At 40.7% G+C, this 19,191-nt stretch overlaps 1 protein-coding gene across 3 annotated transcripts in view; it reads left to right on the top strand.

The window, feature by feature from the left end:
* Window positions 1-673: 673 nt before the first annotated feature.
* VIT (vitrin) overlaps window positions 674-19,191 on the top strand; it is an 81,045-nt gene continuing 62,527 nt past the window's right edge. For all 3 annotated transcript variants that reach the window (XM_034764943.1, XM_034764942.1, XM_034764941.1), the window contains exon 1: window positions 674-886. The gene's annotated coding sequence lies outside the window, so the exon portion shown is untranslated. The remainder of the gene's footprint in view (window positions 887-19,191) is intronic.

The raw sequence follows: 19,191 nt of genomic DNA, 5'->3' as shown, positions 1-19,191 counted from the left end.
CCATTTTCACAAAGATGAAAACAATCATGAGCCAAATCAGTGGGGAGAAGGAATTTGAACAAAACCACATGAATGAATGAGACATGGGAACTATTTAAGACTATTTTACTAAATGCCCCAAAACCACAATCAAGAAGGAAAGCAGCACTGTTTTTCATTTCTACCTGAAATGCTTTTATGGGCCAAATTCTAATACTCTTGCTCACAAAAAGTAGCACCCAACTCCGTGCTATTTGTGAAGTAAGATGCTACTCCGGGTGAGTAAAAGAATCAGAACCTGGCTCTTAAAAAGCAAGTTCTGTTTTTTAAATGTAGCTCACAATTAACCAATTTATAATCCTCAGACCTACTCAGTGTATTTCAGTCTTCTAGCTGTAGTCCTTTTCCTACCAAACAAACTCACAAATCTCAACTTTAGTGTTGCTGAAATGCTGAAACTAAAGAAAATGGAACCAAATCATCAGTAAAGTTTTCCCAAAGAGCAAAACTTGACAGGTCTGACAGACTGGTGGGTACATTTTAATTTCATCTTGAGAAAATAGAAATCCCTACCAAAAAAAAAAAACAAAAAACAAGTGGGAGGGAGCAGAAATTTAAGAGGACCGCCTAATTCAGCAGCTAAATCAGTGTAAGAAGCTCTGCATGTGTGTTGGGGGGGTAAGACAGAGAGTGAGTGAGTGTAATGTAATGTGCCTTTCGAAGTGCTGGGAGCTTGATGGGAATGTTTGATTAGCTCCACTCAGAAAAAGAAAAGGTGCCCAGGCCTCCTTTTCCTGCTTGTTTCTGATTCTTTAGAATAACATTGACTGGAGTTTGTGGTGCAGAAAAACTTGGAAAAAATACCACATTCATACGGTGAGGAGAAAAGGAATACACCTCAGGCAAGGTAATTCTGATGTTATTACTGTGTTCTATAGCTCTGTTTATGGGGAGGGGAAAATTGTTTGTTTGTTTGTTTTGTCAGTGTGGAATTAAATACATTTAGAAAACTACAGAGGGTTTTTTTTGTCTAAACTTTTACACTGAATTTGTGTTACGAAAGGTCCTAAAGGGGAAGTAGAATCTATACAGTGAAACTGTTCTATATATCATATATAATTTAGAAATTCTGTATTAAACCATTACTCAAAGTGTTTACACACACAGCCTTAGCAATAAAGGCTTAATGATTTCATTAAATAGTTATGTAATATTATGCGCACACACAAATAGATCTATACAGTTGAAAGAAACTGCAAATTGTGCAGTGTTCTTTGTAGACTACTTTTAAACTATATTCGCTGTCAAGTCTATTTTGTCATTTTTCTCTGTGCTCAATAATGTGTGAATAAGTTGTGTACAGGAAGGATGAATGGTAGCATTAATTAACATGAAGGTAACACTTAGGAATACAAATCACTGTGATATTGTATTTTAAATTAAATTGTTTCACTGCAGTAGATAGTATCGAATCCCCTGGTAGATGGATGTGTATACAGTAGAGTTGCTACACACTATATATACTTTGGTGCTGAATGCTTGTTCTGCTGGTGGGACTCTAAAACTGAATAGCATTACTGAACCTGCCGCAGCTGCTCAGCTCCCCAGGAGATTGGATTCTTGATAAGTCTTTAAAATGTGATTTGTGTCAAACCAGTATAAACATGAACCAAGTGCCCCCAGGAAACATTTCACAAGGAGAGTTCTGAAGAGTAAGTCAATATATGCTTCTAGAAGTTTATGGTAACGACACCACTTTCTGAACCAAAAAGGAATTCCAGATCCTCTTTGGGGCAGATTTTTTTCCCCCCTTCTTCATAACTTCAGAAATGTAACTAATCACCAATGGCAAAAAAAACAACATACTCCAGATAAAATGTTAAAGGTGTATAGATATGTTACATTGCAGTAAATCAAGAAGTAGAGAAAAAAAGCCTTAAGATTTTCAAATGGAGTTTTATGGTACACTTTGCTCAATAAAAAAAACATCCTGCATTTTACTATACTCCGGCTGCTTGTACATCTTTATTTTCTATGCATAAAGGACCATAACTTGCAGTCATTATTGAGACAGACTTGTCATTGAAGTTAAAGTAAGGGCTGTAGGAGCTGGTCCTTAATAAGGTGCAAACAGAACTAAAGAAAACTCACTACATTATAATCACATCTTATTTTCTCAGTATTAAATTAGCATCTGATTTCGAAGAGACTTGATTCTCATCCATTTTTATGTGATCTAGCTAATTGCTTGGCAAGGTTCATATCACCTGTGGTGAAAGAAAACACATACTACCTTTTTGTGATTCAAAGGCAGGAAAACTCTACAATTTTTTTTTTTTAAAGTCTCAGTCTTCATATCATCTGAAATTTCATCTTATCACCTTTCAGATGAATTATGTTTTCTTTGCTTTGTTGTTATATGTAAAGATGGTCATTTTGCTTTTAATGGGGGGGATTATTATAAGAGGTTTGAAATTATTAAATGCATGAGGTCATATAAAAATACCATTGTCATTTATTATTTCAATCAATTACTTATGAGCATTCATTGCTTTTGTGCTAAAAGTAGTCCTGAAATTTATGTAAATTTGTTTTAAATTCTTGATTGTAGCTGGCCCTACACAGGTGCTTAAGGAGAGGGGTGGCTTTAACTCCTTCACCCTCCCATTATAGCCTCTATGCCTCAAAAACAATCCCTGAGAGAAAGCATGCACCAGTAGATAAGGTGTTAATATAGGATTCCATTAGATTCCCTGCTCCTCCACAGGTTTCCAGTGGGGCCTTAGGCAAGACACTTAAGGTGAAATCATGGTCCCACTGAAGTCAGTGGCAAAATTTGTCTCACTGTGGCTCAGTTCCCCATCTGTAAAATAGGGCTCTTACTACTTCCCTACCCCACACACATAGGCACCCACTGTCAGCAAGCTCCCCGCAGCGTCTGCCAGCAGCCCATGGGGGAGGGGAGTGGATGGGCACAGGGCCTGGGCTAGAGAGGGGGTTTGATCAGCCCTGGAGCCTGGAGGAAGCCGGCGCCTGTGCCAACACAGGTGTCTTGAGACTAACCATATTAAAGATTGTGAGGTGCTCTTGGTTACGATGGCCCTATGAATGCCCAAGAAAGATCAGTTGGGGTATGTAGACACTAGTAATGAGTCCTAGCTAACAAAAGGTCCCGCCCTTCCTTCCCTGAGCTGGAGCATTTACTGCAGCAAGTGGCAGGGTGGTGGATCTGCTGTTCCTGAGAGCCCAAGGAAGTATTCTGGCTGTGTAAGAATTCCGAATTGGACAGAATTCCTTCTGGGGCCCCTCCAATGTGGGCTGTAGTTTAAAAGGCACATTCTGACCCTAAGAATTTAGGACTGGATTACCAAGTAGGCACAGTTGGTTACCTGACATCTATTTTACTCCCAAGCTGAACAACAATTTAATCTCTCTAGATTCTGCTCTAGGTGCTCATCACTATAGCATATATCTCATTGGTCTGTGGTGGTGGTGGTGAAGAGGGAATATGAAACAAATTTAATAGAATAAAAAGATCCAAGAAGTCAAAAGATAAAATGAAGAGCTTTTTTAAAGGATAAAACTTTGATCCATGGCTTCTGGATATTTAGGAATAATAGTGGTGCTATAAATTGTTAATACAGCAACACCATAGGCAGCTGATGAAACTATAGACCTAAATTCTCCCATGCTTATGCATGAGTAGTACCTTACTCCATGTGTAGTTCCACTGTTAGTAACCAATGCTCAATTTGAGTAAGTGGAATAGAATTTGGCCATGATTTGGGACAAAGTATTCCCTATTCTCGCTGCCATTGGAACAGAGAGGATATAACTCTCTCTCTTCTAATGACCACCCTATCCAAATAACAACTGATTTCTACTATGTTTAGAAAATAAATTCTGAGTAAAGATCTTGGTTCATTCCTTGATAAAAGAAGTCTCCATCAATCTTGGACCAAGTACAACCAAGGATTCTTTTGCATCCGGTTTCCTTTATTTACTGCATATTTCATACTTGGAAATCTTGGATAACAGCCTCACTTCCACTCCAGTCTCTCTACACCACACGAAAGGGACAAAGTGGCATAAAAGGGCTCTAAAAGCCCAGTATTCAGCAAGAGGGGTATTTCCCCAGTGCAGACACTGTAGATAGAAGACAGTCACAAGACTGCCTCACACAAACACCCTCATAACTTCCAGCATGGGGAGTATGCTGGGGGGTGAGACCACAGCACTGTAAGAGATTCTGGGCACTGCTGTGGCCCATAAGGCAGCCTGAAAGTGTAAATTAGACAGGCCCCCAGGGGTGTCCATGTTATGCCAGGAACATCTCAAGTCCTGGAAGTAGCCCAGAACTGGGAGGGTGAAAAGGTGGTTTAAAGCCACCGTAGTCCTGCCTCCCCCTGGGCTGCAATGGTGGCATTAAAGTGTGGCCAACATAACACATCAAGTTCATGGCCTATGTTCTTGAACTTCTCAATATCTAGATGGGCTGTGTGGGTTATGTTTAGCATTTCCATTTCTATAGTCCCACTAAGATTTTAGGCTTATGTACACACACACACACACACACTTTTTTTTTTTTTTTGCTGGCCACCCATCTAGAATTATTCTCTCAAGCTTTTGTAAAATTGGGCCTCGTTATTCCTCTGAGCATGTCAAATTTTGTTTTGCAATTGTGGCACCATTACTTCAAACCCCTCTCCCTGCAGCTTTTTGCTTGCACTATTATATGTGCTCTTGAAACCATTTCTGCTATAAGAAACTCTTTGCCATGCTTCTATATCACATTTAATGAACATTCTGCAATTGTTTGCAACAGTAATACGGCATCCAACAATTTCTGGTCTGTTTCTATCCTGGTTGATTTCTGTCCATCAAACAGATGCATGAAACTGCTCAGAAGGTAACAACTGCCAGTACTTCTTTTTGAGTGTTGGCATTGTTCTATTAGGTTTCTAAAGCACTAATTAAAACATATGATGCTGGATGATCATCTTGCAGAAAGGACAGCCCCCAGTCCACATGAATTTCTATTGGCTGAGATTTGCTTTTGGTTAATCTTAGAATATTACAATACCAGTGCTTTGGTAACATTATTTAAATTCCACAAAACCTTTCTCTTGCCCTTCATCCCTGTGCCATTCCACACTATTCTGAAGAAACGTTCAGAGTGGAACTCCTAACTGTGACAATTTACTTCCACCACATCCAGAACCTTGAAAATCTGAGACATAATGGTTGATATATACCTGTTGGGACAATCCTAAAGGAAAGTCCCTTAAATGTATTTCTACCACAGGGAGCTTTGAAGGGGCTGAGATTTGCACTGGAGCTTAGGGTTAGGATTAAGAGCTGGTTTAAAAAAAAAAAAAAAAAAAAACGTGAAAAATTTCAAACGAAATGAAAACTGTTCTAGTTTTGGGCCCCCTCTCACTCCTGGATGGGGGGGGGGGGAAGGGAGGGAGAAAGAGAAGGGGGAAATATTAAAACAAGAACTGAAATACCAAAAAAAGTTCGGACCAAAAAGACTTTCCACAATAATTTTCATTTCAAATCCATTTTCAACCTATTTTTCATTTAAAATATGTTTCAATGAAAATACTTTGTCTAACTGTAGTTTTCACTTTCACTATTGAGTCATTGCTGCCAAAACCCTTAGTTCATATTCAAAACTGAAAATACTCTTGCTCCTTCAAATTTAGATATAGCTTCCTCAACTATTCTCATAGACAGTACTCTATGAGAGTAGTTTGATGGCCTTATTCAAATCTTTTTGGACCTACACACATTGTTAATCTGCTTTGTTTTATTATCACGACCATACAGTTAACTCATCCAGTTGATGTCTGTATCTGCTCAGATATAGACATCAATTTTTATCATTCAGTCAATTTCAGCTTTTTCTTTATCTCTCAAGGCTAATGGAAATTTCCACATTTTTGGTGGCACATTGAGATCTATATCAATGTGATGAATTATCCTTAATGCATCTTATTCTGTTTTTTCAAATTCTTTACATATATCTTCTACATCTTGTGAAGTGACAAATTATACACCTATTTGATCAACTGCATTTACACACTGCTCTTCAACCCTTAGCCTTATAATGAAGCTCTGTAACATAACAATCTCAATGCTCTTACCTGACAATTAGCTTCTTTTAAAGAAAGTGTACCATTCCGAAGTGAAATTCTTGCACGAGTCAAACTATTCTTGAAATTTCTGAGGGACTTTTTCTATCCACTTTCAGTTCTTTCATACTCCTACCAGAATGTATTGTGGGTTTCCAGAGGGCCTGTATATATAGCAGTGTAGAGAATTTTCCCTTCTCCAGTATCACTTGTTTACAGGAAAATTTAGAAGCAGTGAAACTGCCTCCTCCATCTCTCTGCCAGGTTCCCTTCAGTGTTCAGGAAATGTCATTTGTTCTATTTTTGCCCAATATGTAGTTTATTTCTGACACCATTTAATAAGGGTGCAACGTAGGTCAGAACCCACTGACTTCATTGGCTATTTTACAGCTACCAACCAGCTCAGGTCAATGTTCCCCACCACATTCTGCACAATGCATCTGCAGATCTTCCATTTCTAAGCATTGTGAAAGAAGTGCAGATGGTGTAGACAGGAGGGCTTTGGCTTCTTCAGCTATAGGATGCTGTTCTAGGAAAAAGGATTGCTAGGAAGAGATGGAGCCCACCTGACCAAGAAAGAGAAAAACATCTTCACACAGCAAATTGCCTACCTAGTAAGGAGGGCTTTAAACTAAAAAGGTTAATTATGACCAGATGTTTAACACCATTAATATAACAAGGGGGAAGGAACACATGCCAAAATAGGGAAGGAACAGTTTAAAGAATATTTAGATAAGTTAGATGTATTCAAGTCAGCAGGGCCTGACAAAATTCACCTTAGGGTACTTAAGGAACTAACTGAATCCATCTCAGAACCATTAGTGATTATATCTGAGGACTCATGAAGGATGGATGAGGTCCTAGAGGACTGAAGAAAGGTACTATGTTTGCCTATCTATAAAAAGGGGAACCAAGAGGTCTTGTGGAATTATAGACCAGTTAGACTAACATTGAAACCTGGAAAGACACTGGAACAAATTAACGAGTAATCAATGTGTAAGCAACTGGAGGACAATAGGGTAAAAAAGTAATAGCCAACATGGATTTATCAAGAACAAATCATGCCAAACCAACTTAATTTCCTTCTTTGACCGGGTTGTTGGCTTAGTGGATGATGGTGGGGTGGGAACACTGTAGATCTGATGTATCTTCTGATGTAGTGAGGCTTTTGACACAATTCCATGTGACATTCTCATGAGCAAGGTAGGGAAATGTGGTCTAGATGAAATTACTATAAAATGAAATTACTCTTTCCTACAGTCCTTGGAACAATGAGACTACACATTTGCCTCCCAAGATACTTTGCTATGAGACATGGAATTTTGGGGTGTCAAGTTTCAGACTTGGATGGGCTATAGCTGCTATTCAGACAGTTGAAATTAGTATGTAGAAAATTACATACGAAAAGCCAAATATCAGAACTGCCACAGCTCTTTGTCAGGATAAATATTTAAAACCAAGTTTCAATATCCTTTCTATCCAGGTTAGGTTTAATTTTGCAAAACTGAGTTCTGTGATTTTCAGGGTTCGTTTGGGGACAAAACTTTGCACCACAAGTTACATGACTAGTTTTCCTGGTCCCAGATTGGTTGCACTTATCCCTTGCAATAAGAGTAGCTCCACCACTTGTTTTCAGATTACCACAGAGGGAAGATGCTTCGTGTCAAACTCTCCCTCATTATGCAGAAGCAGCAGACTTTAAAAGCTCTTAATGTGCAAAAAGTCAGTAAACACTATCATCCTGATCTGGAGAGGTGTTAAGAAGCTGCAACTCCAGCCTGAGGTCAACAGCAGTCATGGGTGCTCATCTCCTCTCAGGATTAGGCCCCATAGTTGTGGAGAAAGGTAGGGACTGAAGGATGTGATTTGGGTTCCATTTTGCTTTTGACAATAACTCTAATATTAATCATTTAATGTTTGCAAAGTGCTTTATATATCCTTTAGCTAAGAATCATAACTTACTCCTGAGAGAATTATGCACCAAAAAATTTAAAATTATGCACACAATATTTTAAAATCCTAAAAATTGTATTTGTCAATAAATAAATGTGGCTCCAGCATAGCAGTGGGAGCACAGGCCACTGGCTGCATCAAGGTGGGAGATCACCCTGATGCCCTTACCCCCCTCTCCCACAGGACAGGAACTTAGCAGTGAGGCTGCACCTGACCCTGACACAGTGCAAGGGCTGGGTCTGCCCCAGAAACACCCGGGGGCCCTGCTCCTCTGCACTAGGTGTGGGAGGGCAGGCTCAGCCAAGTGTGGAGGGGCTTGGTGTGGGGGTGAGAGGTTTCTGTGGGGGCCAATCTGGGTGCGGACAGCTGAGTGGGAGATCTGGATGCACAGGAGCTTGTTGGGGGTTCCGGGTGCAGGGGCAATGGGACACTGCAGGGGATCCAGGTGAAGGTGGTTGAGGCTCAGTGGGAGGGGTCTGGGTGTAGGGGGATGGGGCTCGGTGAGAGGGTCTAGGTGTGTGCGGCTTAGTGGGGGGGGGGGGTTCAGGTGCCAGAGGAGTGGGGCTTGATGGGGTGGGGGTCCAGGTGCAGCTGGTTGGGGATCAGTGGGGCACGGGTCTGAGTGTGGGGGGCTCATCAGAGGGATCCAGGTGTAGGGGGTAGGGCTTGTCAGGGTGAGGGTTTGATGGGCCTGATTAAGAGGGGAGCCCCAGCTGCTGCTGCTGCTGAGGGGATGCCACAGGCTGGGCGCCTTCCCACCACGATTCCCCTGTGCCCTTTTCTTCTCCAGCCCCCTCCCCTAATTCCCACATTCCCCTCCCCCTGCCCTGTTCCACCCCTTTCTTTCCCCACTACCTCTTCCCCCCCACTCCCTCTTTCCTCATTTCACCCAGCCCCCTATACCCAGCCCCACCGCAGGCACTCACTGTTGCACAGAAAACAGGAAGGTTCCCAGCACACAGAAGGGGAGCACGACTGTCAGTAGGACCCAAGAGGTGGCATTCAGCTGCAGACCAGCAGAGTCCAGATGCAGCCTCCGTCAGCTGGGCAGCTCTGTACTTGCAGAAAACGGGGGGCAGCAGCACATAACCCCGTGTGCTCCCCACGCCTTGCCTCTCTTTGGAGGGGGGCAATCCCCCCTCAAAACTGCGCCCATGGTCACCCCCCCAACTTCCGCACGGCTTCCCTTCCATTTTCTGCAGAGAAGCACAGAAATTCTGCGGGGAGTGTTTTCTGTGGGCACACAGTCACGCAGAACCCCCCCCCCAGGAGTAGTAACTGTTAAGTATTATCACTAGACAGGCTAGAGCTTACATGACATGCAGCATGGATCTAAAAAAATGGTATCCAGAAAGATGGAACTATCATCAATTCTTTTTCATAATTCTGGTCAAAACAAGTTCGTTGGGGGAGACGGGGAACAAACAAAATAGAGAGTAGAGAAAGTAAACAGCAGCAAAAAAGCATCCTTAAGCAAAATTCCACAGCCCATTCTTCAGAAAGAGCCAATGCTGCGCTGATGTCCAGGGCAGGGGCAAATATCCACTATTCTATTGCCAAGATGTGTGCTTTTGTAGGGCCTAGACAAATACTGTTTTGTGTTCTGCTTCAGAGCCAGCAGACAACATAGGTTAATTATGAATAAACCCCTCTTCCCAGAGCTCCTGGTTCCCTACATGATGCTGTTGTACAAACAAAAACCAAAAGGTTCACTGAGAGGAAAGGAAAAACCCAACATTTGTCAAATGGAAATAATGCAATTAATCTGCAAGGAAGCATTCTTTCTAGATTCTAAGAGGCTGTCACAAAGTATAAAGGAGAAAAAAAAAATCAAACTGGAGAAGCACTGTCCTTTTAAAGGTGAACTATAAAAGTAACACTGAATTTTGTGCTGAGTGTTCCCACTCGGTGTAATCCTTCAGCACAAAATTTTTTAGCTTAGCTTTTTAAAATTGTTTTTAACTGTCTGTGAATTTCCCCCAATGTGCCCTGATTTGCTAGCCTTCCTAGAATGCATTATCTTCTGACATTACAAGAAGTCTCCTTGATCAAGAAACCAGTACTTAGCATTAATGGCGTTGCTGATTACGGTCCTATTCCTATGGCAGGGCAGCTCTGGATTCTTGTGGATTCCTATGATTTCCTGAATATCAATCAGTCCCGTTTCTGACCTATGTATGTTGGCAACATTAATAATAATATCAACTGAAAGAGACATTGACTTAATAGTAATTTCAAAATTGTAATGGATAATCTCTCCTACTCTTGATCCAGATATTATAATAACGAGACCCATGTATCTGTGTCAAGGAGAGAATAAATATCCCATATCTTCTCTGAAATTCTACTCCTAGAATTTGAAGATTGATGAAGAAAGATGTCAAGCTTTGTGTGGACATGTAAGAAAAATTCATAAAATCATCCCTGAGGTGATCTGCAATTTTTTCCAGGGAATCAAAGCTTTTAACAAATTCTTCACTCTGTGACAAAAATATGTACCTTCAGGGGAAAGCAGACAATACAGTAGTTACTAGGTTGCAGGCAATACAATATGATGTGCACTCAGCCCTTTTTTTTTTAATTTTGCATCGAGTCTGAGAACATGTATTGCACTTAAGACGGACAGTTCAACTTGTTAGAACTGGCTTTTGGGCGGAAAATGGTGCATTTCCTAAAAAGAAAAATGGAGACTCATGGAGCCCATGAATTTCATATACTGACCCACATCAGCCCTTGATCATTGATAAATTGCAAATGTTTCCAATTTCCTTATTTAACCCTTTCACCCTGAATTTCTCTTTAGGGTGGTGGTTGTGGTGGGTTCCCATAGAGGGGGGTCGGGGGTGGATGTGTAGTAGAACTGGTTGTGGGGAAAACACCCCAACCTCTACAACATTTTAAATACTGAGATTTTGAATAGTTGGGAAATTTATAAGCTGCAGTGTGCAGGGGCAGCGGGGGTTGGTTCATAGCCAGCAAGGGTGGAGCCATAGCAGTATGGGCTGGAGCAAGAGAGGTGGGAGGGGGAAGGCAAGTGGCCAGGCACATGAGTGAGTAAGAGTAGTATGGGGTGGCTGACTGGCAAGTGATTAGCAGTGGCAGGTGCGTCAACTGGCCTGCTTCAGTACCCAGGATGGAGATGTTTGCCAGCTAGGTGGAATGAAGGTGCATGCTTGAGGGAGGAGACTCTGAGCTGGCCCAGGACAGCAGACACTGTGTACAGAAAGGTCAGCAGCACAGTAATCAAACAAGTACAAGATTTGATCTAGCAGCTGTTCCCAACGGGCCAACAGAAGTGGCAAATCAATTACATTAATGTAATGTATAAAATAACGTGGGAAGCGATGCAGCCTACTGAATCTTGTGGATTTGGTCACTCTGGACGTTCCCAATAATGTTTTACTTTAAGCAGATGAAGTCCACCAATGTATTTCTTCCTTTGCTGGAAGGAGAGGTCAGGCGTTAACATAATTGATAGTTATCTCTTTTGAGACAGATGAAAATTACAATCATTGCAGTTTTATTTAGGGTCTGAGGGGCCTGGCAAAATGGGACTAAATATAAAATACACTGTAGTGTCACATAAATTACCGTCCTTTGAAAAAGCTCCAAAGAAAATAGAGCCTGTTTCACGGCTGTGTTACTCCAGCTTGATGTTGGTTTAACTCCCGGGAGTTATATTGGCATAAAATGAGTAATACAGGCCCACTGGGGTTTTTAGGCTGATCCTAAAGTGCTGGGTTTTAGGTCTGTTTATTATACCTATATGACCATGGCTATTTTGGACTAAATGCTACATTCAAGTCTTCACACAAATATCTCTGAAGAGCACAGAGGAGTTGCTCTAACTAACTTGCAATGAGTCTGAGTGGCACAAAATCAGAAAGCCACAACCAGCTGCCTGATATAGGTAACTTTGACCTGAATAAGAGAAAGTACTACTGAGCTTACATAAGGGTTGGGGAATTAGGCCCTGAATGTTGCAATACCTATTGATCAGGTATATTGTATTGCTGGTCTGAATGTATATTTTAATTATAACAATCTAAGGATTAAAATAAGATGAAGAAGATTGCAGGTTGATTTTGTTCGTTTGGGTTTTTTTTAAACACTTTGGTCTGGTCTCCAAGTAGAGTCTGTGGTTTCTAGGACCATTCTGAATGCGAGCGTTTTGCTTATGTGGATTCCACACAGCTTTTTAGTGCCTCTGAGTAGGGGGGAGATAGGAGCCAAGCACTGATTAAGTTGTCAGTTCAGCCAAGCACTTAAAAACTTGAAGCATGTGAGCAGTCCCATTGATTTCCATTGGGAGTACCTTACATGCTTAAAATAAAAGCACCTGCTTAACAGGAATGAGATTACCCACATGACTGTGCTTAAAACCCTGTTCTTGCACCATTAAAGTGAATGGGAACTTTGCCTTCAGTGTGTAGGTTCGAGCCCCAAGTGCTTTAATGAATCAGGGCCTACAGGAGTACACCACGTAAAGCTGAGTAACCAGAATAAGTGAGGCAAGAGGACAATCTGACTACGAAGACCATGGTTCCATGAGAAAGATACATGGTTCTTTGGTAGAAAGGCACAGGACAGGTATGGACATAGATCTGAAGTCATTTTAGTAGTCCTGATAGTTGATCTCCTGCTGTCAATGGATAGAGAGGAGACATATAGTCTCATCCTTCTAGACCTCTCTGCAGCATTCAATACTATTAACCATGAGAAACTGCTGTCTCACCTAAGAAAGGTGACAGAGGTCCAGGAGAATGCACTAGATGGTTCAAGTCCTTTTTGGTGGGATGCATTCAACGACTAATGACTGGAAATTGCACCTCTATTGCTAGACGCTTTATTTGGGGAGTCCCACAAGGATCAATTATTTTGCTGGTCCTGTTCACCATCTGTGTGCAGCCACTAGGTGAATTGGTCAGATGACATGAACTCAATTGCCAGCAATATATGGATGACACACAGCTCTACCTGTTCTTCAACACATGCAAACATGACACTACCACTAAGATGGCCCAGTTCTTGGACAAGATCAGCTTATGGATGAAGAATAGCTGAATGAAGCTGAACCCGAGCAGCAGAGGTTTTGCAGGTGGGAAATGGAAAGCATTTTGAAGAGTTTGTAGCCATGGTGCAGTCTCCTTTAGTTGAAGGTTCACACCCATAATTGGTCAATTCAGTTCGTAATCTAGGACTACTCTTGGGTTCTTCGCTGATGCCGAGCTCGCACATAGCAGCATCTGCAAGTAATGCTTTCGACCATCTCTGATTGGTTAGATGACCGCATCCCATCTTGGCAGATGATGAATTGGCCTCAGTTATTTATACCTTCACCACCTCTCAATTAGATACTGCAGTACAATATACCTGGGCATGAAGCCACCAGCCATTAGAAAACTCCAGCTAGTTATAACACTGTGGCACATCTTCTCACCAACACAGGCTACCATGAGCACATCAGACCTCTCCTCCTCTTTTTACACTGGCTTCCCATAGAACATCCAGGCAAGTTCAAAATCTCAGTCTTTTTCTTCAAGGTGCTCAATGGTCTGTGCCCAAGACATTTAAAAAATCACCTAAGACTCCAGGATGAGGACCATGGCTAAAAACTCTGCTCCTCTGGATCAATGGAACCCTCTACAATAAGAGAGGAGTTCATCAGTGTAGGAGACAAAGCTTTCTCAGGGACCGGTCCTTGGCTGTGGAATGAACTCCCACAGGAACAAAGAACCATCACACTCCTCACCACTTCCATTCCAAGGGGCAATGTGCTCTTCAACCTGACCTATCTAACAAACACTTAGTAGTGTATACATAAAACCCCAAAAGCCCTACCAAAAACACAGTTCACTGCATGCCCAATTCCACACTTCCGCCCCGAGGAGAGTAGGAGAAAACAAACCACACGTACCAGATGTTAGACACTTCACTTAATGCAGATACTACAATGAGTGCAGTATACAAGCCTATATAGACTAGAATGGGCATATTGAAACAAAAATATAGACGAAACAACCAATTTAAAAAAAAAACTGATGTGGGTTTTACTCTGGGGGAAGGTGAAGGTCTGTTCTTATTTTATCCAAAACAATTCATCCACTCCTACACAAAACCTATTTTATTTCCTCTATAGAGAACGGTATATTTAACTCAACCCACACTGCTGAAAGTAGCTCGAAGAGATTTTTAAACAAAATCTACTGCTGTTTCTTATGGGTCACTGAGGCTACTATTTCACCAGCCTATCGAGAAAGAACAATGGTGCGCACTCTTGCTGTACAAATTGGGTTTTGCAACACAGGACATTACAGAAAACAGTTTGTGCAAATGTAAGCTGTTTAAGAAACACCACCAAAGAGTTTCTCTTTGCACGTATATCGACAGTCATACCCCTAGCCTGAAATCAAGGATCTAAAACCAGCACTTCCATTTAGGAGCAGAAGATGTGCCACACAGGAACCATTTATATGGATTTTGTTTAAACAATCCATCGGTTTGTAGAAACTTTCATATAGCAGCAGTCTCAATGGGCTTTATAAAAGGTCAAGATGCCAATATAAAATATGACTTTGTATGATAGAGGTGCTGTTTGCAAATTTTAATGTTTGGAAAAACCTGAACATGTTGAATAAAATAGTCTTGGGGGATGGGGCGGGGGAATCAACTTTCAAATAGATGTTTGGAGAGGAAACTATTCACTTAAGGCCCAATTCAGCAAACACTTTTAAGCATGTGCTCAAGTCTCATTGACTTCACTGGAACTTGAGCATATGCTAGTGTTATGCACATGCTTAAATGTTTTCCTAAATAGGGAATCATTTTCAAAATATCCAGTATGCCAGTCTGATGAATGGAGGTATGAAAACTTGTTCAGAAAAACAAAAATCCAAAGCAAACATTAGGAGATTTAATGTTGGATAGTCATTAGTTAACAGAGCTCTTACAGAATGATCCACTAAAGATGTAATGATTTGCCAGCAGCAATCTTATGCCTCTTTTGGGTACCCTGCTTGGTTATATCTCAAGATAATTGTTGGCCAAAAATGCCAGAGAAAAACAAAAAGAAGTAAGGCTGAAGCAAAAATAAATATAAGAAATGAAGCCTCCAAGTTCAAGTTCACCAACAGTACAAGAAAAGACCCATTGGTTGAATGGGTGAAGCAAACTGAAGACACAGTAATCTACTATTATTTACCTCAAGGTCAGGAGTATCTCAGTGTTCAGAAACTTCTTTAAACAACTTGTTGAGTGGGAGTGCAAATGCACAGAGCTGATGAAAGTATAACTCACATTGTCCCACCACTTACAGGAATGCCAAATGTAAGAGACAAAAAAGAAAGCGGTGTACCTAAAAGAAGAGACCAGAGATGGGACCTTCTGAATGGGACCTTGCAAAATAACATCCAGCTGACTCATTTCCTTGATAGCTTAATAAGGCTCAAACCCAGATGTCTTTCTTAATATCTTATTACTTTAAATGAGTTACAATTGACTTACTATAGTTTCAAATACTTTAGAATAACAACCTACAGGCCAAATTCAGAAGTAATCTTTATGGCAGTGTGAATTAGACTCCCTTATGACTTTTCCATTTACTATAAGAAGAATTAGAATAGTCTCTAAGAGGGAGAAATGTTAAATCTTCCTTAATACCAAAAGGCAGCATGAATCCAGGGATAAGGCACCAAATTGAAATTTAGGAGGTCTGGCTGCTTCTCCTCATTCAGCCAGGGCATCTCACTTTATTTTTCCCCTCCTGGAGGCTACAAATGGCAAATGTTAGTCAGCTCACTTAATGCAGTACTGGAAGGGGCTCAGATAGAGCTTGTCTCTGTGGTGCCACAGCGCGGTCTATGAGGATGTGAATTGTAGAGCGCTCTGTCACGTGTAGACCCTGCTGGCACAAACTAAAAGGTACCTAGTTTGCATTACCATAGTCTTGTTTGAAAACAGTACGACATCAATGCAAACTAGGTACCTTTTAGTTTGTGCCAGCAGGGTCTACGTGGGGCAATTAGAGCACGTTAGAGTGCTCTACAATTCGCACCCCCATAGATCAGACTGCAAGTGCCATGGAGAGAAGCTCTAAAGTGATAAGGGTACTACATGATCCAGTATTGTATTGTATAGTACGGCATTTCTCTGCTTTACCTTCCACCATCAGTAAAGTGGAGATAATGATACTGACTCTCCTTTGTAAAGCATTCTGAGAACTATAACTAAAAAGCCTGATACAAGTGCTAACTGTTATTAATTGATTATTAGTATGTCTGGCTGCTATGAAGATTCTGAAAAGTCCTAAACACATTTCCCTAATTAAAAGCTAAATGAGGAAGTCAAAAATTGGCTGTATACCATTTATACAACAAACCTTGACCAAAATGAATGAAAAATGTATCGAATAAACAATTTTCTTATGTGTCAGAACACATAATCTATTTATATCCAGAATAATAGTCTCACTTTTGACTAGAGCATATGTAATGCTTTTTACTGGTTAGATATTAGACACTCATATCATGGGGATGAGCACAGTGTATTGATACATCCGAGTAAAAGCATGTGAGAGTTGAGTGTAATTTACACAAACTATAATCTGACAGAAGCATAATCTTATATTTTAAGATTTATTTTTACATTTTGAAGAGTTAATTGCATTGGGCATCCATTTGGTGCCCTGCATCTAATTGCTGAAGGCCAGATGTTATAACCAGGTGCACTAAAATAAATGGTATCAGTGAAATAACTATAGAACATGAGCACTTACTGTTAAATTTGTAGTTACATCTTTGGGAGTTTTTGTGAGTAGGCTGTCCACAGTAAAATCAGATTACTTATATTGTACATCTGAAGTGTACAAGGCCGAAATAACTTGTCAAAAAATATGATGTTTGGGGGGAAAGTGAAAAAGATGGAGGTCAAAACTAGTCCTACAGGATTAATACCTAACATCAGAAGAGAATGAAGGAAACTAGGGGAGGTATATTTCAGGTGTCTTGGATTCAAACCAAAAGGGTAAAATAGTTTTGATGCATAAACCTTTGTTTTTCATACTAAAGTCAAAATTTGCATACCCACATGAGTGATTTCATATGTTCAGGAAAGATAAAATGTAGGGTACAAAATGTAATCCTATAAATGGGGCTTATTATGGCAAAATACAAAGCATAGTCTCAATGTTCATGCTATGAACTGATCCAACGGAGAAACCTTTTCTAAATTCGTAACTGTTGAATTGAGAGCAACATAGAGATTTTAAAAATATCATGCAGCATTTTCCTCAAAGCTCTAAAGAAGGGGGGAAAAAAGTCTTGCAAATAGGACCTGAATCTGCAATTGGCTCCACATGGGCTCAAGTAGGCCACCCATATTGGGTAGATTGCAGGATTAGAGTATCTACCCCAGGAAACAGAAAGAAAAATCACTTTTATTTTGGGTTTTAGTGCTCTTTAAATTGATGTAGCATTTAGATGCCATGCCAGTAAGCACTCCACAATAACTTAAGGCCTGGTAGACACTTAAAAGTTTTGCCAGCATAGGAAAAAAGTAAAAAAAAAAAAGAAAAAAAAAAAAAAATTCTTTTGCTGGTGTAGCTCATTTCACTTGGGAACTTGTATAAGCTATACTAGCAAAACGTTTTTGTTTTTTTGCCTGTATAAACTGAACCTACACTAGCAGAGTTTGCCAATTTAGATATACAGATACAGAGATCCCGGCAAACATTTTAAGTACAGACAAGGCCTTCCAGCTGGTCTGAGCAGGCAAAAATAGTTACCTTTTTTGAAGGAGTCTTGTTGCAAGCAAAAGGGTCTAGTGAATTTTGTTACTGGATGGCCTTTAAATCTGAACTCCTCACAATTTACTTGCTTCCTTCAGCAGAAAATTCAAAATGTTCTAGAAAAGAATGTTGTTGCCAGTTGAACACGTATCTATTCTCTACTCTCCAGTTTGCAGCAGTGCTGCAGGGGCTGCCAGCCTTGGGGAACAGCAGAACCTTTGTAAGAGTTTTGAGAGTGCTTGTAAATCTTAATGGTACAACCCCCGCCCCAAACCACTGAGTATAGACCCAGTTCCATGGGAGACAATGATTTCTGCCCTACTCCATCCCTCCCAGCTTCACAAACGTTGCATATCTGAACTGGAAATGCCCTCCCTTTTCTCCCCTCCCACCCCCCCACCCCCCCGACATTCAAACAGAGAAAGAGAGCAAAATCCATCACATGGGACAGCAAAACCTTCTGGCCTAAATCAATAAGGGCTAGAAAACTGTACACACAACTACTCCTAAATCATTTATCACAATTAAGGTCTTGGAACCCTAGGTTTATCAAAACTTATTTTACACTATAACAGAGGGAATAAATGAGCTATGAAAAACAAAAAACCATTACCACTCTGGCCAGACTTCTTTATCTTTAACTCAAACTATGCTTGGCTATTCACTGACTCTAGCATTTTATCAGTCCAGACAATCAAGTCTTCTCAACACAAACACCCCCCCGCCCACAGATAGGAGTTTGCCCATATGCCAACTTCAACTTTTGCTAATAAAGGTTTATCATTCCATATATATTTTAACTTGGCTAAAATACAAAAGATATCTAATCCTGACTGGACAAGCACCTATAGACACCCACAACTCCCTGTGAATTTTGGCCTAAATTCCCACCAGTGGTTTTAAGTGCTTCAGTGTTTAAGTGCCCAACTTAAGATCACTTCTGAAAAAATCAGAATGGTTGAGCCAAAAATCAGTGGCAACTTCTAAAAAAGTTTGGCTATAATAGCATTCAATGGTGAGCCAGCGGGGGCTCAACAGGTACTTCTACTGGGACTAGATTGAAGGAATGCAATGACAAGTTCTGCTATAAGGATGGGAAGAGCTACTGCCTAGGTATGTTACTGTTGATGGATTTGGAAGGATTGATTTGGTGTTGGATCAAGATGTGATTGGATTAAGAAGAACTGATTTGGGCTTCTTTTAAGTCTCACTGTTCTGGAACTCACTGCGATCTCTGTTTCCTTTGACAGATTCACTGTAGAAGTATGAACAATATTCTGAATGGTTAGGAAGTATACTATGCAGGGACAGAGTGCGGTCAGCAATCGTGCAGCATGA

This window comes from Trachemys scripta, chromosome 3 (genome assembly GCF_013100865.1).
Source record: "Trachemys scripta elegans isolate TJP31775 chromosome 3, CAS_Tse_1.0, whole genome shotgun sequence".
Lineage (NCBI taxonomy): Eukaryota > Metazoa > Chordata > Testudines > Emydidae > Trachemys > Trachemys scripta.
This window is presented reverse-complemented; position numbering and strand designations above follow the sequence as displayed.